The sequence below is a fragment of the Loxodonta africana genome, chromosome 4 (genome assembly GCF_030014295.1).
Source record: "Loxodonta africana isolate mLoxAfr1 chromosome 4, mLoxAfr1.hap2, whole genome shotgun sequence".
In the NCBI taxonomy this organism is placed as follows: domain Eukaryota; kingdom Metazoa; phylum Chordata; class Mammalia; order Proboscidea; family Elephantidae; genus Loxodonta; species Loxodonta africana.
Window position 1 is genome coordinate 172,405,571 of NC_087345.1, and position 23,914 is coordinate 172,429,484.

General features: G+C 44.0%; 1 long non-coding RNA gene across 1 annotated transcript; it reads right to left on the reverse strand.

Moving 5' to 3' along the window:
- Positions 1 to 4,905: 4,905 nt before the first annotated feature.
- Positions 4,906 to 23,480, reverse strand: LOC135231278 (uncharacterized). The gene is made up of 4 exons (XR_010321969.1): positions 23,134 to 23,480; positions 20,395 to 20,537; positions 11,394 to 11,436; positions 4,906 to 5,203 (listed from the first exon to the last, which is right to left on the reverse strand). It is a non-coding gene; the product is annotated as an uncharacterized LOC135231278 (long non-coding RNA).
- Between the last annotated feature and the right edge of the window lie 434 nt (positions 23,481 to 23,914).

Genomic DNA, 23,914 nt, shown 5'->3' on the forward strand with positions numbered 1-23,914 from the left:
TTTTTTATGCCGCACTTGAGCTGTGACCCTGAAGCCCTCACGTCATCTCTTTTTTTTACCACTTTGTCTAGCAATAGTAGAACCAACCAACCAGCTTCTCTATAAAATTGTAGAAAAGTTGATAAAATTGTAGAAAAGTATCAAACATGTGATCACCCAGGGCATCACTTCTTACCAACACTTGATCTATTGCTGGTGATATCTTGTGTATTAATACTACACACCATGGATTAGCAGTGCCTTCTTTTTACTGGAGGCTGAGTCATCACTCTAGGTTCCAAATGTCTTAGGCTGGGTTCTCTAGAGAAGCAAAACAATGAAACATATATATATAGAGAGAGAGAGATTTATCTCAAGGATATGGCTCACATGATTGTAGAGGCTGGCAAGTCCCAAGTCTGTGGGACTGGTGTCAGGCTGGAGGCTTCTCCTAACTCACATAGCTGCGAAGGCTGACCATATCCAAGATGGGTAGGTAAGATGGTAGGCTGCTGGCTCACAAGCTGCAGAGGTCTATGAACTGCAAGGTTGGGAGGCAATATGGCAGGCCACTGGCTCAAGTCCCAAGAACCAGTAGTCAGATTATGATGAGCCAGATGCAGCTTCCGTAGCAAGTGAGTGAGCTTTGCCAGAATGTCCATATATATATACATTTGATGCAGGACACACCCCTAGGAAACTCCCCTTACAACTATTTGGCTGACTACAACATTACATAAGTGCCAAATTGCAGCATTAGATAACTTCCAAACTTCATTGTCACATAATTGGGAAACCACTGAGAATCATGGCCCAGCCAAATTGACACACAACCTTAACAATCACACATAGGCAGGCAGATCATGCAATTTGAAGATGGGGAATTCAAGCAGGTGAACATGATATGAGAAGAAAAATCACTGAGAAGTTACATACATAATACTGGGTCACCTCATAAAAGACTTCATACTAAAAAGGGAGATCTGAAAAGCAAAGGAATCTTGACTGAAAGCAGAGAGTACCAGAAACACGTTTACCTTGTTTTATTGACTATGCAAAGGCATTTGACTGTGTAGATCATAAGAAATTACGGATAACATTGTGAAGAATGAGAATTCCAGAACATTAGTTGTGCTCATGCAGAACCTGTATATAGACCAAGAAGTAGCTATTCAAACAGAACAAGGGGATACTTCTTGGTTTAAAGTCAGGAAAGGTGTGTGTCAGTATTGTATCCTGTCATCATGCTTACTCAATCGAGTCGATTCCGACTCATAGCGACCCTATAGGACAAATATCCAAAATAATCCAAAAAACTGGACTATAGGAAGAAGAACAGAGCATCAGGATTGGAGGGAGACATATTAAGGATCTGCTATATGCAAGTGACACAACCTTTCTTGCTGAAAGTGAAGAGGACTTGAAGCACTTACTAAGAAGATTGAAGACTACAGCCTTCAATATAGTACACATCAACATAAAGAAAACAAAAATCTTTCTACCTCTCACAGGGGGAGGTGCTTGTTAGATGCACAGCCAATGACAAAACTGGCAGGGAGAGGCATTCTCTTCCAATCCTAACATAAGAGCCAAGGATGACTGTAGTAGGATTTGTGAATGCAGACGGGTTTAGATCTACATATATTTCAGCACCAATTTACCTAGAGAGAAAGAAGCTCATCTACCAATGATCTTAGACCTGACAGCCCTTTGTAACCCAAGGAGCCCTCAGAGGAGTCCCTTCCATTTATAAACAAGAAAAGGTTTATGAGCCCATCTGGGCAGAGCATGAAGACACTCAGCTCCTAGGTGCGGTCAGGGAGTCCCCCTCACCTTTCAGCCCAGTTGGGGAATTTCATTCTACCTTGGGTTATCTGGCTATTATCTTCTTCCATTTTAATTCTTCACTTCGGCATGCATTCACCGTGCACTGTGTGTGCCAGGCCCTTTGCTAGGCCCGAGGAGGGGTGGTGAAGCTGCAAGAACAATGTCCCCAGGGGAGCATGCATTACACAACGTTGGAGGATTGGGACACAGGCCTTCTTTGTTCTTCCCTAGGTAAGAGATTCTGGAAGTCCCTGGGTGGCACAAACAGTTAAGCTCTCAACTACTAGTCCAAAGGTCGGAGGTTCAAACCCGCGGAGAGGGGCCTTGGAAGACAGGCCTGGCAGTCTGCTTCCAAAAGGTCACAGACTTCGCAACACAGTCCTACTCCGCAAGCGTGGAATTGCCATGAATAGAAATCGACTCCACACCAACCAATAACAAAGAGATGCTACAAGCAGCCTTAGTTGTTGGAAGAATCAAAGCCTACTAAGGCCACCGTTTTTCCCTGTCCAAAGTGTGCTGTGACTCCAAATCCAAAGGGTAAGTTAGTCCTGCATAGCCTGGCTGCCCTTTTCTGATAACCCATGAGAGGGGCAGAGATGGTTTACCAAGAAGCTGGTAGAACTTCAGCTTCAGAGCTTCAGCCCTGCTCAGGCCCCTTCTAAGGCTCTGTACCTCATTTTGCATTTGTAATATATTATTCTTCTCCTTGGCATCCCTGAGTGATGCAAATAGTTAAGATGTTTGCCTCTAACTGAAAAGCTGGCCATTTAAGTTGACCCAGAGGTGCCTCAGAAGAAAAGCCTGGAGATCTACTCCCGAAAAATCAGCTTCGAAAACCCTGTGGAGCCCAGTTCTACTCTGACACACACGGGGTTGCCATGAGTCAGAGTGAACTCAATGGCAACTGGTTTTTTATTCTTCTCCTTATTCCCAAATTGAATGAACTTCTGGCCCCGCAAATCCTGGATCCACCTGTGGTGGGGGGCGAGGGGCACATGCCTGTCCAGTTAGATCACATTCCATGGAAACTTGCTGGACCAGAAGTTTGTCCTGAACTCGATGTAGCATGATGCAAATACCTATGACCAGCCCTCAGGCTTGGCACATTTTCAGAGAAATGTGTGTATTGGGCAGTCACTGGAGTTCCTGAATCTGAATTGCTGAGACAACCCCGGACAGCCAAGTGCACAATGGAAGACCTAAAAGCCAGGGTGCCCACTGCCTGACAATGCCCAGAGCCCACTCGGCAAGTGGGCCGAGCTGGTAACATACCCCTCTTTTCCTGCTCAATCTCATTTACAGGGAAACTCTAGGAAACAGTATGAGTCTTCCAGCTTTCTAGGTTTGTTGAACAAGTTGCCATGAGTCGCCCTCCTCATGGTGGCCCCTTATGTGTCAGAGCCCCGAACTGTGCCATCTGGTTTTCAATGGCAGATTTTTCAGAAGTAGATCAGCAAGCCTTTCTTCCAAGGCACCTCCAGGTGGACTTGAACCTCCAACCTTTTGATTAGTAACTGAACACGTTAATCATTTGCACCACCTAGGGATTTCTCTAGGTTCGTTCCTAAGTGTGTACATTTCCTCCCAAATTTTATTACTGTTATTTTACTTTTTATTCTTTCTTGAAATCAGTGCAACTCATAATGGAGTTACCACATCGAGGCAAGTAGCACATAAAGATGTAATTAATGACCTATATTCCCAGGGACAGAAACTCTGGTGGCATCGTGGTGGTTAAGAGCTACAGCTCCTAACCAAAAGGTCGGCAGTTTGAATCCACCAGGCACTCCTTGGAAACTCTTTAGGGCAGTTCTACTCTGTCCTATGGTATCACTATGAACCGGAATCGACTTGATGGCAACGGGTTTGGGTTTTTTTTTAATTCGCAGTAACAGGACTTCCCAACCAAGGCGCTGCACTTTCTGACTGGCTTGGGGCTCCTGCCCCTTTGGCTCAAACACTCCCCCAGAGTCAGCTTCATAGGAATCAATCCCCTTTTGTTTCCTGAAACTTCAAAGCGAAATGCTTCCTCCCCTCAGGAGTGCCAGAACTCACTGAATTCCCTTCACATTTCCTTGGAATCCCATTCCCATACTTACCACTTTTAAGATAAAACAGAGTACTCCATCTTTCTGCTGGAAAGCATGGAGAGAAGAAAATCCAGCTCACAGTTTCAGGGCTGTAATTCATTTGTCCTGTTTTCCATATATGGAGTAATGGTGCCTGGCAGACAAGCCACTTACAGGTACACTGAGTTGCCTCCCTATAAAATAGGAGGGAGCCCCAATAAAAGGGCAGGCATAAAGAGAAACCCCCGGGACCAGGCCTGCAAGGTGGGAAACAGATGCGTCTATGACCTAATGAGCAGATTTGTGGGCTATCTATCTTCCCAGCCGTGCTCCTGAGCTCCAGGCTGGCCATATAATGTTTACAGCAAGCCAAGCGCTGAGCCAGACAACCTCAGGCTTGTTAATTGTAGAACTGCTCATTTCAGCTTTCAGTCGTTGCTAGGCTGATGGGAAATTCCCTGCACTTAAGATACTAATAAAAGTGTTCTCAATAAAAAAAAATTTTTTTAATTAAAAAAAAAAACCTCTAAATTAAAATTTAATTTAAGATCTAGTACTTTGAGGGAACATTTAGGAGAAAAAAAAAAAAGAGAAGCTGTTTTTAAAACGTGGCTTAGGGAAAATGGGTATGATAACCTTCTCTTTTTACGATTAAAGCCTTCTCCCTACCGAAAGGTAAAAAGATTTCATCTGGGACTTCTTGCCCACATCAATCCATGGCCTGTCTACTCCTTAATTAACTAAGCAGTGGGCAACACCCTCACCCCCAGCCACCCTTACCTTGCTAAGAATACAAGTTTCATAATAAATCAGTCCCAGAGAGCCCTGTCCTCTCTCACTGTGAGCTTGGAGAGGACGGCACATGCCGGTGAACGCTGATCACTCTTTGCAGCTGTGTCCACACTTAAAAGGCATAAGTCTGGTTTGTGCTGTCTTTATGACAAATTATATTTTGCTAAGAATGCTAACACTCTGTCTTAGTTATCTAGTGCCATTCTAACAGAAATACCACAAGTAGATGGCTTTAACAAAGCGAAATTTATTCTCTCACAGTCTAGTAGGTTACAAGTCCAAATTCAGGGTGTCAGCCAAAGGGAAGGCTTTCTCTCTGTCAGCTCTGGAGGAAGGTCCTTGTCCTCAATCTTCCCCTGGTTGAGGAACTTCTCAGGCACAGGGGCCCCAGGTCCAAAGGACATACTTTGCTCCTGGTGCTGCTCTCTTCGTGGTATGAGGTCCCCCAGCTCTCTGCTTGCTTCCCTTTCCTTTTATCTCTTGACAGGCTACACCCAAGGGAAACTCCCTTTACCTTGGATCAGGGAGGTGACCTGAAAAAGAGTGGTGTTACAATCCCACCCTAATTCTCTCAACATAAAATTACAATCACAAAATGGAGGACAACCACACAATACTGGGAATCGTGGCCTAACCAAGTTGACACACATTTTTGGGGGGACACAATTCAATCCATACATACTCCATTGATTTTCTCCTCGGATTACATTGCTGAGCTAGAACCTGGGTCCCAATCCTGCCCCAGACCCATTAGACAACAGTCTTTACACTAATTCAGTTCAAGTCTGACTCATATTTAGGTCTGGTTTATCTAGAATACCTTTCTCTTCCCTCTTTTTACTTTTGAACTTTTGTGTTCTTTATATTAACATGCTGTGAGTAGTTGCTATGAGCCAGGCAGTGTGGTAGGCATTTTACACGTATTAGCTCATCTGATGCTCACCACCAACCCCTACCACAGAGGCTGTCTTAGAGAAGAGAGGGTCCTAAGTGGCCAAGCCTGGGTTTGAACCCAGCTTTGTCCAGCTCCAGAGGCAATGCTGTAACCACTGCACCATACCGCCACTTGTTCAGCAGTCTTCTCACAAGCACAGTCAAAAGGGAATAGAGTTACCTGGAGAGGTTCATAAAATGCCAATGCTGGACAAGACTATTAAACTCCTACACTAGCACAATCTCATACAACTGGAAGTTGTTGTTGTTAGGTGCTGTCAAGTCGGTTCCAACTCATAGTGGACAACCCTGTGTACTACAGAACAAAACACTGCCCAGTTCTGCGCCATTCTCATAATCACTGCTATGTTTGAAACCATCAGTGTAGCCATTGTGCTAATTCCTCCTGTTGAGGGTCTTCCTCTTTTGACCCCTCTGCTTTAGCAAGCACAACTGGAAGGGGCGGCGGAGCACCCAATTAGCTCGCTCACAGCCAGCCAACTTATTGATTGAAGACAGAAAGATAACGTAGAAATCACACAATTTTACCATTTTGTGATGGCTCTGGGCAAAGATTTTATGAGAAAGAAGATGGAAATCATGACTGAAATTTGGGACTGAGAATTCTACAGGGATGGAGGATTTCCAGGTTCTTCCTTTTCCCACGTGGTGAGAAAATTGAGAGCCGACTATTTATAAGCTCCCCATAAAAATACAGGATTCCCGTACTGAAGGCAAATAAGGTGGGAGGACTGGTCTCTGTTAGCCTACGTGGCTTTTCCATTTTGTCCCCTGAAACTCTGCTTTACCTTTTCCACCTTGTGGCAGCTGAAGTGACGGTAAAATAAACAAAATTGGTTGCGGTGGAGTCGACTCCACCTCATGGTGACCCCATGTGTGTTAGAGTAGAACTGTGCTCCATAGGGTTTTCAATGGCTGGCTTTTCAGAAATAGGTTCCCAGGCCTTTCTTCTGAGGTGCCTCTGTGTGGACACAAATCCCCGAATTTCCATTAGCAGCCAAACATGTTAACCGTTTGCACCACCCAGGGACTCTGGAGGTGACAGCAGCCACATCTTAACTCAAGGCTCAGAAGCTTATTCACAATATCTGGCCTCACTATTGATTTCTGTGTTACCCCACAGGGTGGGCTAAGTGTGACCAGAAATCAACTGTGACCGAGGTAGAGGTATGACCACGGCTCCCTCTGCACCATCCTCTGCCACTCAGGTCACTTCCTCTGTGTGTTGACACCTCACACCTGAGCTGCTTAGAGTAAAGGGAAGCTCCCTTTATTTCTATATGCTCACATGAGAAACACAGCAAGTCTAGAAGCAGGCTGAGTCACTGCCTTAGTCTTGGGTCCAGTGTCTGGGTTAGAAGCCAGCCTCCTCTCCTCCCTTGGCTTAGTTCTCTCATTCTTTAAAGTCAAGCTCAAGTCCTGTTTATCCTTGCTGCTGGACCCTTCACTGATAAGGCAGCCCACAGGGATCTGCTGCCTCCCATCTCCTATAACACTCTCTCTGAAATGCTCTGGCATTTAGCCTGAGCTTGCTGTAAACATTATATATTATTCATCTAATTTTATTTTTTGGCAGCTCCCATCCCCTCATCTAAATTTGGAGCTCCTTGAGGACCAGAGGGAGTTACTGGATGGTGCAAAAGGTTAACACGCTTGGCTGCTAACCCAAAGGTTGGCAGTTGGAGTTCACCGAGAGGTGCCTCAGAAGAAAGACCTGGCCATATACTTCTGAAAAATCAGCCACTGAAAACCTAACAGAGCACAGTTCTATTCTGACACACATGGGGTTACTATGAGTTGGAGTCGACTCAATGGCAACCGGTTACTGGTTGAGGACCAAACCCTGGCATGGTTGCTACCTGGTACAACTTATGACTAGCACAGCTGAGCCAAGGACCTTGGGGACTATTCATCAATGGTAACGAGCCATCTCTGCTGTAGTTCCTGTGTCTTGAAAGAGGAAGCCAGTGAAGCAGGTTTGTAAATAGTCTGTCTCTCACTAGAACACTGGCACTTCCGAGGCAAAGAGAGCTTTTTATAGATGAAGTGGCATCGGTGAAAAGCTTCATGCCTCCATGTGTGGTGCTGTTTAGGTGCTGACGAGTAGAGGCTGGGGCTAAGTGAGGAACAGGAAAAGCTTTTTCTCTACCTCAGCCGCAAGTTGTGAAATTGTCCTTGTCACTTTTGCCAGTGGTTACAGGGAAGAGTGTTTACAGCCCTGTCGGAATTTCACCTCATGGTCCCTGATTGGAACACACAGGCCTTGGAGGAGATGAGAACACCAAAGACTCTGCCCTTCCTCAGCCGGTTATTCCCCAGAGGAAATTGAGCTCGGCTGTTCAGGCCTGTCAGCGGCAAGGCTTTTGTTCCTTTAATACATGGTTGTGGTGAATCTCAATGCTGCTGACATTTGTCAAGAAGACATTTCATAAAATCCCTGTGGGAAGGAATGTTGGCTGGGTTCGAGCGGTTTCTTAAAATGCGGGCTACCACTCCAAATCTCTGAGTTTTCTTGTCTTATGACCCAAAAGGTTCTCTACAGGCTGGGTGAGGAGACCAGGTGCTGTGGATAGCAAGCGGGGAGCTCAGAAGGTGGCCTCAGCATTGAAGGTGGCTTAAGATGGCGCTCCTGTTTTGGAGTAACAGAAACAGAGACGTCCCCAATACAACTGGATTAAATTTATTTTGGATTGGTAACGTGTAAAGAGCCCAGCAGAGTCCCCGGGTAGTGCAAATGGTTAATGTGCTCAGCTGCTAACTGAAAAGCTGGAGTTCGAGTCCACCAAGAGATGCCTTGGAAAAAAGGCCTGGTGATCTACTTCCAAAAAATCAACCACTGAAAACCCTATGGAGCACAGTTTTGCTCTGACACACATGGCACTGCCATGAGTTGGAGTTGACTCAAAAGCACCTGGTTTAAAGAGTCCAGCACTATTCTAGGCTCCACTTGTAACCAGAAAAAATACTGATGGCTGTCAGAATGAATATGTAAGTGGCAGGGCTGCTTTCAACATTCATGCAGGGAGAGACATGTATAAGTGAACATGGTCAAGAAAGGCTTGCGGAATTTGTAAGTCTACCAGCTTAGGAAACTATGTATGGATGTGTGTATGTGTGTTGTGCATGTGTCTGTGTGTGTGTGGGGGGTATATCCAGGACCAGGCAATAGCATGAAATACAGGAGAGAAAATAAATGTGCTATGTCTGGGAGTACTGGGTCCTGTGAGAACCTTTGGACATATTAGGAGGGATCAGTCCCTGGAGAAGGACATCATGCCTGGCAGAGTACGGGGCAGTGGAAAAGAGGAAGACCCTCAACAAGGTGGATTGACACAGTGGCTGCAACAATGAGTTCAAGCGTAACAACGATTGTAAGGATGGCGCAGGAATGGGCAGTGTTTCATTCTGTTGTGCACTGGGTCGCTATGAGTTGGAACCGACTCGACGGCACCTAACAAGAGCAACAACAACAAGAACCTTTAGCTGGCTGGAGACGAGTGACTAGTTGTTGTTATGTGCCACTGAGTCAATTCTAACTCATATGGACCCTATAGGACAGTGTAGAACTGCCCCATTGGGTTTCCAATCTATAATCTTTATGGGAACAGATCACCAGGTCTTTTCTTCTGCAGACCCATGAAGTGAGTTCAAACCACCAACCTTTTGGTTAGCAGCTGAGTGCTTAACCATCACTCCATCAGGGCTCCTTAGGTGACTAGCAGCAGATAGGATCAGAAGGAAGAGTTTGTCACACTGTGGGGTCTTGAATGCAAAGGAGTTTGGTTTTTATGCTACGAGGGGGAACCACTGGAGGTTTTGGAACATACAATTAAGTGACAAAATTGATGTTTAGGGAGGTGAAATTGGATAGAAGGGCAGGATCTAAAGGCAGAAGACAGAAGACCATGCTATGATTAAGGCACAACGCCATGACAGCTGTGTTCCGATGCTGGCCGAGGGAATAGACAGGAAGGGGCAGAGAGAGAGGGTGTTTTTTAATGAGGAATCAGCGTCTTATTGGCTCTTTCTGCCTGGAGTACGTGTTAGTTCCTCCTTCTAGAGAATTACACACACCACGACCAAATGATGTATAAAAAAAATGGTTTTACCAAAGCGTCTGCTGCTTTTCCATCAATCCCCCCATGGCTTCCTCATTACCCACAATAAGGCTCAGTCTCCTGGGTTTGCCATCAAGGCCCACACCAGAGATTTCCATCGTTTTTTTTTTAAGCACCAGGACCCTTTCTTCAAGGTAGACCTTATCCAGAACACCAAGGTATAAAACAGATAAAAGGAGAGCGCTCTCGTCAAATCCAAGTACAAGCCTAGCACATTCCCGCAGACCATTCAGCCCGCCCTGTACTTTTTAACTTCTAATCCTTTACTCACCCCCACCTACCCTCATCCTCACCCTTGAAGCCACTGAGACCCCTCTAACAAAGCCCCAGTGTCATGAAGAGCAATTTGAGACTCATTTCCCTACCAGATCAGTTTCAATATGCCTTTTCTCTTGCTACTCTTCATCAAAAAAAAAAAACAAAAACCCCACTGCCATCAAGTCAATTCTGACTCATAACAACCCCATAGGGTTTCTAAGGCTGTAAATCCCTACAGAAGCAGACTGCCACCACATCTTTCCCCCAGGGAGCAGCTGGTGGTTTCGAACCGCCGCCCTTTCGGTTAGCTGTCAATCACTTTAACCACTGTGCCAGCAGGGCACACCCATCAGTTATTCATCTTCTGCCCTAAACATCCCTTGGACCTTGGCATCCCGCTGTCACTTACCCTGTTATCCTGACACAATGTCCTCAGGACACCTTGCCCACTTCCAAATCTCACCCAGGCCTAGTTCATGCCTCTTCTCTGCCATAATAATAACAGTAATAACAACAATAACAATACATAATATTTAGTGACCACTTACTATGTCTATTTTACATAGATTATCTAATTTAATCCTCACAAGAACAAACCCAGCTAGGTATTATTATTTCCCTCATTAGACAGACAAAGAAATTGCCAGAATGAGTAGGGCTGCTTTTGACATTCATATGCGGAGAGATAGGTATAAATGAACACGGTCAAAATCAGGCTTGCGGAATTCGTAAGTCTCCAAGGTTAGTAAACCAAGCACAAATGTGTGAGTGATGTGTGTGTGTGTGTGTGCACGCATGTGTGTGTGTGCATGCATGTGTGTGTAGAGAGGTTAAGTAACATCGTCATAGACTGCATTGTGTTCCCTAAAAATATGTGTTGGAATCCTAGCTCCCGTATTTGTAAGTATGATCCTGTTTGGAAATAGGGGTTTTCTTCTGCTATGCTAATGCGGTCATAACATAGTAGGGTGGATTCTAAACTTCAGCCCTTCTAAATTATAGTTATAAAAAGAACAGAACACACATAGGGACACACAGGCGGGGAGGGAGGGGGGAGAAAAAGACAGACAAGGAGACAGATACATCTACAAGCCCAGGAATGCCAAGGATTGCTGGCAGCCACCAGAAGTTGAAATAGACCAGGAAGGACCTGTCCTAAGAGCCACGACCTGAATTCAGACTTGTAGCCTCCCGAACTATGAGACAATAAGTTTCTGTTCTGTGAAGTCACTCACTTGTGGTATTTCTGTTGTGGCACCACTAAGTAACGAAGACTAACATGCTCAAGGTCACTCAGCTCATAAGCCACTGAGCCAAGGTTTAAACCCAGACAGTCTATCTGAAGAACGCATGCTCGTAACCCATACCCTGCACGGCCTCCCCAGATACTTACCTGCAGATTGGTAGATGGGTTACTGATATTGGAGGCTGAAGGACTGCAAGTAATGAAAAAGAAAACTCAGTAATTCAGCAAATAAGTAGTTTGAGTTCTTGCTATTGCCAAGCACCGTGCCAAGCTCCAGGAAAACAGTGGTGACAAAGGTGGACACTGTCCCTGCCCCTTAGAGTTTAACGTCCAATGAAAGGAGTCGAAGACAACCCGGAGTTTTCCAGTGGAGTGATTCCGAGATGACCTGAGAGTGTCATCAGGAGAGAAGTGAAGAGAGGGGATGGACTTGCAGGTAAGAAGGTGGGGTTGTGAGGTGATCTGCTGAGCACCAGGTACCAGGGTAAAGCAAATTAACAAATTGCTCAGAAGGTGGTGGGAGATACCAGCTGGGAGTTTAAAGAGAGACAGTGTGGGAGATGTGGACTGGGAATCACGTAAATAATGCTGACAGCTGAAGATAGGGGAATAATCCGAGATTAATGTGGAAAGAATTAAGTCTGGAGACAGGAGCCAAGCCTTGGAGAATGCCCCAGAGAGGATAGTTGCCTCCCAGGAGAAGAAATGGTCATAGGGTGTCCAAGAAAGCCAGGGATTAAGGAGGTTTGAAGGAGAGGGAGAGGTAGTTAATAGTGTTAAAAATCTCAGGTCAATCAACAAAAATAACACTGGAGAAGTTCTTTTAATTTGACCAAATTAAAGTTTCTGACGATTTCTAAGTCAACAGCTTCAATAACGGATTGTGGATAATGACAAATTATAGAGAATTTAGGGGAAAAATGGAGTCCCCGGGTGGTGCAAGTGATTCACATGTTCAGCTGCTAACCAAAAGACTGGTGGTTCGAATCCAGCCAGTGGCACCTTGGAAGAAAGTCCCCTGGTGATCTACTTCTAAAAAAGTCAGCCATTGAAAACTCTATGGAATAATTTCACCACAATTAAAACAAAAAAAAAAGGACATGGAGCACAGTTCTACTCTGACACACATGGGGTCGCCATGAGTCAGAGTCAACTCGAGGGCAACTGGTAGGGAAAAATGGGTAATGAGGAAAAAAGGCCATAGTTATTTGCTAAATATACCTCACGTTGAGAAACTGGCATGAAGAGAAAGTGATAATTGTCAGTCAATGAGATAAAATGCTAAAGAAAGTCAGTGTCATTGATTATGTCACCTGATCCAAACATGAATATGTTTAAGTATAACAGTCCTTGGATTTAAAATAGAAGCTTTTAAAGTCATATCAACTAAAATGGAGTCCCCACAGTTGACCTACCCAATTCCCAGGAGGTCTGAACCCACATGAATGGGGCTCTCTGGTCTCCATTTCCTGTTCAAGATCATGACTTAAAGTCTAAGTTCAGCAGGTTCTTTCTTCCTCTTACAACTAAAATTTTATAAATAAAAGAAACCGTTGAGTTAATCCCCCAAACGTATCTTTCCTCGGGAGACATTTACATTCTTATAACCCCAGTGTTAAACCAGTAGAAGCAGGGGCAGAAGCCGTCATTCGCTGTTATCGGCAGAAAAGCAGGGAGAATGAAAGGCTTAAAGAATTTCAGTGCTTTTCTGGGAGAAAAATGACTTTTTGGTCTTTGTATTTTTATCTTCTCTGCCACCATAATTTAGATGGACAGATAACAGGGCCCAGCAATAGGCCAGTCTCCATAAGGCCAAATAGCTGATTTCCCAGAGGACGTGGAGGAAGGGCCATGTGTACAGCATGGCAGCTGAGTCGAGGGATCATGGGAGATCACAGCAATGAGCTGTTTCTTGTTCAAAGACATTGCTAAATTCTGTATCAGCATGCTGCAATTTGGAATCATAAAGATACTGTCCTTCTTCTGTACTTACACACATTGACCTTCATTCCAGGTCAGACCCAGAAACTAAAGCAGAGAGCAACTCAGAAATAGGGAAATAGTGAAACCTAGGGTCACAGCCACTCTAAGGAGGAGCTGAGGCAACTGAGGTCACTTTGGCTTGAAAAAGAGGAAATGGAGAAAAGATATGGATCACATGAGCAACGATTAGCTCTCCCTGTTAAGAACAAAACAAAGAGGAATGGCTTAAACTCCCACAAGAAGGCTTTAGTTTAAGAGAAGGGGAAAATATTTCTGGCCCATTGGTTTATAAATCATAAGTGTGTCACTAAGGGTCATTGAGATTATCTACATTCAAATCACACATCCTCCCATGTGACCTTGAGCAAATTACTTAACCTCTCTGTGCCTCAATTTCCTTAAAAATGAGGATTTAATAGTACCTTTTTTTTTTTATCTGTTGTGGCACAGTGGTTAAGAGCTTGGTTGCTAACCAAAAGGTAGGCAGGTTGAATCCACCAGCTGCCCCTAGGAAGCTCTATGGGGCAGTTCTACTCTGTCCTATAGGGTCGCTATGAGTCAGAATCAACTCACCGGCAACGGATTTGGGTTTTTTTGCTTTTTTGTATCTGTTGTAAAGATCTTGTGAGTTAACGCCTGTAAAGTTTTAGCAGAGACTTTGCTGTTGTCAGTTGCTGGCAAGTTAGCTCCAACTCATGGTGACCCCATGTGCAACAGAAACAAATTGCTGCTTGGTCCTCTGCGGTCTCCGAGATCATTGGTATGCTTGAGTCCATTGTTGCAGCCATTGTGTATTTTTAGTGCCTTCCAACCCAGCAGGCTCACTTTCAGCATTATATTGGACAATATTCTGTTGTGATCCATAGGGTTTTCGTGGGCTAATTTTTAGAAGTAGATCCCCAGACCTTTCCTCCTAGTCCATCTGAAAGCTGTGCTGAAACCTGTCCACTGGGAGTGACCAGTGCCGTAGTTTCCAGCATCGGAGCAATGCACAAGCCACCAGAGTATGACAAACTGACAGACAGGTGGTATCTTATCTTAGCGGAGAAACAGGCATATAATAAGCGCTCAAGGAGTGTTGGTAATCCACATGGTCATCATGGCCATCCTCCTCCTCATCATCACTGTCATCATTACACTCTAACAAGGACTCATCTCAGTCCACAAACTCAGATGTGAAAGAAATCTAACATTATTTTTCTAAACAAAATTTAATGTACATCTTGAGCTCTCATTTGGAGGAAATTTTCTCTCTGGCAATTCCGGGTCACCTCCTTTCCTTGGCAGGGAGTAGGGGAGCTGACATCCGTGGATCCATGGTGCTGAGAAGGGAGAAGTTTTGGCACAGCAGCCTGTCCTGAATCATCATCAGTTCACTCCTGTGTCCTCTGAGATAAGTTATGTCCACGAGAGGGTGGCCGCTGTGAAGCCTCCTCAGGCCCAGCTCTCTCTGAGCTACTGTGTAATCTGGTTGGGTACATGCTGCTGTGGGAATCCTTGGAGGCCATCTAAGACCCACTATGGCTCTGGGCCCCAAGCAGCAATTTTGGTTTTGGGGATGTTGCCACCTCCCCAGAGGTGAGGCTCAGAATCTCTCTGCTCACTGATTCCCCAGACCTTTTATCCCCCTTCCCTAGGGCTTGTCCCAGAAAGGGGTGGGGGTGAGATCTACCTTGCTTGAGACCCATATATCTACATCTACTCCTTGGTTCCCTTCTGGTTCTCCCTCTCTTGTAGTTTACAAGGATATATGGAGGACTAAAGCTTTGGTTAGTTCACGAAATAACCCCCTCCCCTTTCTCTCCTCCCCCTGGATAAATGTATTTCCACGTCAGCCCCCAATAAAAGGCTCTGGCATGGTGTTCTTGCTGCTTCTATTAAATAGCTTTCTGTTGTCTACATAAAGGAGCTGCAAGAGGCCCTTCCAAAGAGCACAAGCCTCGTTTGTGTCTTTCTCCGAGGGACCAGTGCCATGTCAGCTATTTTACTATCGAGTGAGGGAAGTGCATGGTGCTTACCACAGGTGAGTGATAAAGCATCACACCTCTATCAGTTCAAATGGCTCAGGTAACTCATGGCCCCAAACAGCTTCATTTCGTTCTAGTTAAACTCCTATCTTGTTGCATAAGCATTCAAAATAACTTACAGAAAATACATACCATATAAGACAAAAATAAAAGTTAAAATTGGAGCAAAGAGGAAACAAACAGTTGCCACTGAGTCAATTCCAACTCATGAAGACCCATGTGTGTCAGGGTAGAATCGTGCTCCATATAGTTTTCAATGTTAGTGATCTTTGAGAAATAGATCACTTGACGTTTCTTTCAAGGTACCTGTGGGTAGACTTGAACCACCAACCTTTCATTAGCCACGGAGAACGTTAATTGTTTTCAACACCCAGGGAGTTCACATACAGGTAAAGGCCCCATGATATGACCAGACTAATGTTCTATCCATTCTAGGTACTCAACGAACATTAAGGCTTGAATTGAATTGGGGTGACTCAGGGTAAGTCATTCCTTGGACTCTTCCAGCACTGTTGGCTACGTCTTTCCTTGAACACTTCTTCATTGAAATGTGCATATCCCTTGCTAATCTATCCTTAATTCTGCTCTTTATTCAGGGCTGAGCTGTATGTCCTGGCTCTTGGGCCCCTAAAGAAGCAGAGTCCTCTTCTATGGGTGCCGAATGCTCTTTTCTGCTCAACTGGATCCCGACTTAACAGCCTCCCCTGAACCCACTCCATGAATCTCCTCAATGGGTTTCCCCTTCCCTGCGAACAGACTTGTGACCAGCCTCTGGACCATTTCTTTCAAAAAATTCTAATTGTCATGGATTGAATTGTGTCTCCCAAAAATATGTGTCCACTTGGTTAGGCCATGATTCCCAGTATTGTGTGGTTGTCCTCCATTTTGTGGTTGTCATTTTATGTTAAAGAGGATTAGGGTGGGATTGTAACCCCACCCTTACCCACCCCCCCATATCCCTGATCCAATGTAAAGAGAGTTCCCCTGGGGTATGGCCTGCGCCACCTTTTAACTTAACCAAAACCAAAAACCCAGTGCCGTCGAGTCGATTCCGACTCATAGCGACCCTATAAGACAGAGTAGAACTGCCCCATAGAGTTTCCAAGGAGCGCCTGGTGGATTTGAACTGCTGACCTTTTGGTTAGCAGCCGTAGCACTTAACCACTATGCCACCAGGGTTTCCCCTTTTATCTTACAAGAGATAAAAGTGAAGGGAAGCAAGCAGAGAGTTGGAACCTCATACCACCAAGAAACCAGTGCCAGGAGCAGAGCACATCCTTTGGACCCAGGGTCTCTGTACAGAGAAGCTCCTAGTGGGGGGAAGATTGATGAGAAGGGCGACAGAGAGAAGAAGCCTTCCCCTGGAGCCGATGTCCCAAATTTGGACTTTTAGCCTACTTTACTATGAAGAAATAAATTTCTCTTTGTTAAAGTCATCCACTTGTGTTACTTCTGTTATAGCAGCACTAGATAACTAAGACACTAATCTAATCCTGCTTCTCAGGTACCCCAGGGATTACAGGGTGCTGGAGTTATGGCACACAGGGATAGATAGGAATAAAATATAATCTTTGCCCCCAGGGGTTTTGTGGTCTAATTGATCAAATAGGTAAATAAGTAAATGCAATTTTCTCAACTTACTTTTGGAGACTTTGGAAATCATTAGAAATTAAAGAAAAACTAGAACCAGTAAAACAAAAAATAGAACAACAGCAACAAAAAAAAACACCACAATAGTCCAGAGCTCTGCTTTCTACTTATACCAAAATTAAACCAAAATAATTTAGTCCTTTGAAAATGATCTCCCAGTCCCTCCCTCTAACGATACCTCTTCCCTGGCTCTCCTCTTCCACTCTCTGCAAAAGAAAAACAGCAAAAGAAGCAGATTCTCTACCTTCTGACTTAATTACTCTGTGCCTGTGGATGGAGGTCTTATCCTTTCTGGGCCTGAGTTGTTTCATCTGCAAATAAATATAATAATAGCAACGATTAAAAAAAAAAAAAATTTGGATGGTGCTAATTATGTGTCGGAGTCCTGATGGTGCAGTGGTTAAGAACTACAGCTGCTAACTAAAGGTTAGCAGTTTGAATCCATCAGCCACTCCTTGGAAACCCTATGGGACAGCTCTCCTCTGTCCTATAGGGTTGCTATGAGTAGGAATTGACTCAACAGTACCTAACTACAACAACAAGAAGTTATGTCTCAGGCACTATTCTAAGTATTTTGTGATGATAGCTTGCTTAATCTTCACAATACCGTGAGGTCCACGCCACCATGATATACAGATGAGGAAACTGGAGGCCCAGAGAATTTAAGTAAGTTTCTCAAGGTCACACAGCTGATAAGTGGCAGGGCTGGGATTCAACCTATTCTGGCTTCAGAATGCATATGCTTAGCCACTATTCAGTGCTGAATGAAAGGATGAATGGATCAGCGGATCGACAAATGGTTCAATAGATGGATGGACTAAATGGATTTGTGGACAGATGGATGAATGAATGGATGGATAGATAGTTGGATAGATAATAGATGGATGGTTGGATGGATAGAAAGGTGGATAGGTGGTGAATGAATGGATGGATAGATAATTGATGTATGATTGGGAGGATGAATGGGTGAACAGGTGGTGGATGAATGGATGGATAGATGGATCATTGGATGGATAATGGACAGACAGGTGGATGGATGGATGGGAGGATGGGTGGTGGATGAATGGATGGGTGGCTTGGCGGATGGTCAGGTGAAGGCACTAGATCCAGCAATTGCTCAGATGCCTCCCTGAGGTATGTGTGGCACCACTATCTACAATTCATGAAGCACTGTGGCTATTAACATTCTTCCTCTTTCAAAACAAAATGGAGGGATGTCCATTAGGAGGCAATAGACTCTGAGCTGAGTAACAGCTCACCCTCTAGTATCTCATACCTTCTTGGGATAGGGAACATTCCCTGCAGGACTCAGTTTAAATCTCTGTGAATGGAAGCAAGGAAGGTATGCTTATCCAAAACAAATTAATCTCAGAAAAGTTACTTGAGGATCTTGGATAAAAATTCCTCTTTTGAAGCCAAGACTAACACATATATTACATAAAAGTGAAAAGAATATTTTCAGTTACCCCAAAAAAAATAGATTACAGTATCCAGTCAACAAGGGCTTATCTTAAACCTCCAAAGAATTGGATGAGGTCTCATTAAATTTTTGCCTTTAATTAAGAGATCAGTTTGATATTAGCCAGATCTGTGAAATTGGTATCTCAGGCTCCAAATCTCAGTGAAAGGCCTGTTTTTCATCTCTGTGTTATTAATCTTTAGCCACCAAACATTTTCTTTAGTAAAAGTATTTTGTGTGCTTTACTTATAATAGATTCCTGAAGACTGCTTAGATAAGAAGGAAAACCTTACAGATCTAAGCAATCAAGCCTAATTGAGCAATTACTGTATGCCAAATAATCCCTAACCACAGAAAATTACCCCATGTTTTAAAAGCTGACCCTTGATTAGATTTTCAAAGAATTGTAGACTTCTTATTTTATTTAGGAGATGTCTTAGTCATCTAGTGCTGCTAAAGCAAAAATACCACAAGTGGGTGGCTGTAACAAACAGAAATTTACTTTCTCACAGTTTAGGAGGCTAGAAATCTGAATTCAGGGTAGTGGCAGTAGCAGAAGGGTTTCTCTGTCTTTATGCCCTGGAGGAAGGTCCTTGTCTTTTTTGAGTTTCTACTCCTGGGTAATCTTCACATGGCTTGGTATCTCTCTTCCCCAATCTCTGCTTCTTTTGCTTGCTTGTTTAATTTCTTTTGTATCTGAAAAGAGATTGACTCAAGACATAGCCTACACTAATCTGGCCTCATTAACACAACAAAGAAAGCCCATTCCCAAATGGGATTATAACCACAGGCATATAGAGGTTGGGTTTTACAACACATAACTTTTTGGGGGACACAATTCAACCCACAACAGGAGGTGGTTAAGTTTTTTTTTGCTTTTTAATTGTTCAACTGATAGATCTCATTAATGTCATTAATATTTTCCATTTGGTCTGGAATTCAAATGTACCTAAAAAAAAAAGTACCTACGTAAATATAATTCTAATACTTTCATTTCCGTTAGTTCATACCCTGAGGAATGAATAGCACTAGACAGAAGACTGGTGCAGCTGATCCTCATTATTCACGCATTCTGTATTTGCGAATTTAACTACTTGCCAAAATGTATTTATAACCCGAAAATCAGTGCTCCTAATGCTTTCATGGTCATTTGCAGGGTGGTGAAAAATTAGAGTCTCCCGACACACACACACACACATCCCCAACAGAGACTGAACAAGGTGACGCTCCACCTTTTTGTTTCAACCCTCATACTGTTCTTGGTCTGTTTAGTGCCACGTTTTTCATATTTTTGTGCTTTTTGTTGGTAACTTCACTGTTTAAAATGGCCTCCACGTGGAGCGTTGACGTGCTGTCTGGTATTCCTAAGCACAAGAAGGCTGCAACGTGACTTGTGGAGAAAATACGTGCGTTACATAAGCTTCATTCGGGCATGTGTTTTAGTGTTGTTGGCTGTGAGTTCAACGTTAATGGATCTACAATGCATATTCAATACGTTGTCTTTTAACAGAAACACACACAAATGTTGTGACCAGAGGCTGGCAGGAGCCTAATCTTGTATTTCCCCTAGGAGCAGTGGTTCAATATTCAGTAATTCACTCCTGGTGGTGGCTTTATAGAACATGTTGTTGTTGTGTGCAGTTAAGTCCATTCTGACTCATAGCAATACTATAGGACAAAATAGAACTGCCACATAATGTTTTCTAGGCTGTAATCTTTACGGTAGCAGACTGCCACATCTTTCTCCTGATGAGCTGTTGGTGGGCTCAAACTGCTGACCTTTCAGTTAGCAGCTGAGCGATCAACCACTGCACCACCAGGGCTCCTTTTATAGAACATAACTACTGTGTATAAGAAGCGACTACATATTCTTCAGAACAATGCAACTCTATCCACGCCACCAAACTCTTCTCAGCCTCAGTTTCTCAGCCTCAGCTCCTTCCCCTGTGAACTGAGCTGATGCTATCCACCTTACCATCTAGACACTGTAAAGGCTGCATGTGAATGACAGGGAAACAAACAAACAAACCTGTTGCCATCCGGTTGATTCCGACTCATATCAACCCTGTAGGACAGAGTAGAACTGCCCTATAGGGTTTCCAAGGAGTGGTTGATGGATTTGAACTGCTGACCTTCTGGTTAGCCGCCACCCTCTTAACCACTGAGCCACTTCTGTGAATGACAGAAAGACAGAGCACTATATAAATGGGAATGATTTTCTTATCATCACCTAATCTGGTAGAGAAGTGGAACGATTAGCATAGTTAAGTAACAAATAAGAGTCATTCTGTTAAACAGAAGAAATCAGGCTAAAGTAACATTTGCATCATTATATTAAAATGGCTTTATTCCTCTAAAAAAATCAGTGAGACAAACAACAAAATAATTTAGCATCATCTAACCAAATCCAAAGCCAAACCAGTCGCGGTTGAGTTGATTCTGACTCACGGTTCTGCCTGTGAGTCAGGGTACAACGGCGCTCCACAGGGTTTTCAATGGCTGATTTTTCTCAAGTAGATCACCAGGATTTTCTTCCAAAACACCATTGAGGGGACCCAAATCTCCAAGCTTCTGTTGGTCAGCTGAGCGCATTAACCCTTTGCACCACCCAGGGACTCCCACTGTCATATAAAGTTGTAATAAAAATAAATTTTTATTACTGGTACTTGTTTGCAGGCTACACAAGATACCCTTTTTTCGTTTTATAATTAAAACGCAACCTTAAAACACTAAGCCCATACTCACTCTTAAAGTAAGCCGAGGGGAGTAGGTTGTGGCATCATGGTGCTATTGGGTGGCATGAGCATTGTTAGCTGGCTTTGGTGACCTTTTTCAATTTTTGTTCTTTACGAAATATAGGGAAAAAATGATTAATGAAGGTCGAGAAGTTGGAATATATGGTGGTTGCTCTTGTTTCTGAGAGAGTTTAGAATATCAGATAATCCATAAACTTGAGCTCCACCCACCACCTTCCTCCCTGTAAATAGAATTCTCCCCAGGGAGGCTGCTTAATTTGCTAGGAGCAAGTAGGCCCTTAAAGCAATTAGATTTGCTTCACTGATAGTTTATCAGATGCTGCCTGGCTTTAGGAAGATTATTCTGGGTATCCCAAGTGCTATTTGAGGGGCTCAAATGCCAGCCATGTGACCCCTGACCTCAGAGACCTCTTCGACTCTAAAGACTCTTTGCCCGTGTTCTAATGGTCAAAGGAAATGGCTTAGCCTCTCCTTTACAATCTCTTGTCACTTAAGTGTGTCTTTATTAATAACAGCTCTTTCCAGCAGGCTTTGAACCTCTCCATCCCATTAATTTCCAGTTTTTGCTTGCTGTAGCTGAAATAGGAAGGATTTAGAAATCATAACACTTAAGGGAAGGCTGAAGGAGCAAGAAAAGAAAGTCTCAGTGGGGACAAGATGGCTGATTTTAGCGACATAAAAGGCATTCCTGTGAAGGAGGATTAGATTCATTTGGCCTGACATCAGAGGACAGAGCTGGGCCCAATGGGTGGAAGTTATGTGGAGGCTGATTCCTGACTGGCTATTATGAAAACAATCAGAAAGGGCTCTTTCATGAGGTAGTGAGTTCCCCACCACTAAAAGTATGCAAGCTGATGGGCTCTGACCACTTCTCAATGGGGGACCTTGCATCAGATAGAGAGCTGGTTTAAGGAGTGGTCTCAAAGACCTCTAAGGCCCTTTCAGACAGAGACACCAGGATTCCAGGTTCATTAGTGAGTTTCCTTATGGGGGCAGCGATGGTTCGGTGGTAGAATTCTCACCTTCCATGCGTGAGGCCCAGGTTTGATTGCCAGCCAATGAACCTCATACACCGCCTCCACCCTTCCGTCAGTGGAACCTTGGGTGTTGCTACGATGCTGAAACAGGTTTCAGCAGATCTTCCAGACTAAGACAGGCTAGGAAGAAAGGCCTGGCAGTCTACTTCTGAAAATCAGCCAGTGAAAACTGTGGATCACAACTTTCCCATTTGCAACCAATCATGGGGATGGCAGAGTTTTGTTCAGTTGTGCATCAGGTCACCATGAGTCAGGGGCTAACTCAAGGGCCACTAACATCAACAGTAACAGCGAGTTTTCACAGACTTGGGGATTCCCCATTATTTCTCGGGCCCTACCTCCCCCTTCAGACTTTGCAGAAATCCTGTAGCAAGAACATTTCACAGTTCCCAGACATCATCTTCCCAACTCAGTTAAAAGGGGAGTGTGACAGACACCGACCTGAGAGATTAGAATCTTACTATTGTCCCTCAGAGCAGAAGCATGAACTCAGCAAAGTTTGAGATTTGCATTCCCTCATTTTCTTAGAAGCCCATTGCGCTTCTACAACCTTCTTTCTTCTCTCAGAACAAAGGGTTTGTTGAGTTCATCACATCTTTCTCAAGAGCATTTAGAGTCCAAAACAGCCTGGAACACAGTGAGTGTTCAATCAATCTTGGTTGAAAGAAAGAACACATGCATTTTAAAAACAAAAGACGAGAGAAGAAAATCCTTTATCCAAAAGACAAGTATCTTAGCGATTCAAGGCCCATCTGTGAAGTGGGGATGAATACATCCATGGTGCTTACTCTTGGGTTGTTCTAAAGATCAAGTGATATAATGAATGTCTACTACAGAATCAAGACTTAAAAATGCCAGCTACCTTCATTGTTGTTACTATTATGGTTATTGTCTTAGGCTGGGTTCTCTAGAGAAGCAAAACCAGTAATGCATATAAATGTATATAGAGAGATTTATATTAAGGAAGCAGCTCACACAATTGTATGGGGCTGGAACGTCCCAAGTCCTTGGATCAGGATAGAGTCCTTTCCCAATTCATGGAGCCGCAGAAGCTGGTGAACCGAAGATGGGCATCTTAGAGAGCAGGGATCCCACTCACAGGTTGTGACGGTCGAGGAATCCCCAAGTTCGGCAGGCAAGACCACAAGGTTTCTCCTGAGTCAGCTGCAGGGGCTGGTGAACCCAAGATAGGCAGGTCAGGGAGCGGGATTCTTGCTTGCAGGCCACGAAGATCGGCGAATCCCAAGATAGACAAGTAAGATGCTAGCTGAAGTCTCAAGAACCAGAGGTCATACAAGAGACAGCTGCTGGATCCAGAACAAGCCAACAACTTTTGCAAGATGAGCAGGAAGGAAGTAGGCGGCAGAAAGTGGAGAGATGAAGGATGAGGGGAGGGTGAGCTGCCACGGGCCACGCCCCTGCTGGTACCACTCAGCAAATTCCGTCATGGGGGTAATCACATATCAAATTTCAACAGGAAAGTGATCACAACATTACACAACTGCCAAAACACTGGGAATCATAGCCCAGCCAAGTTGATACACAACCTTAACCATCACAGTTATTATTACTGTTATTTTAAACAAGGTGACCTGAAGAGGGAGTGGAGAAGACAAAGAGATATTTAGGATTGGGCAGGAGCTTCTTTCCCATCACCTTTTTATATCACAGCACACCACAACATATCATATCATCTGAAACTGGCAAACTATTTCATGCTGATTTTAAGGAGGGAAAGCCAGAAATTTAGTTAGCA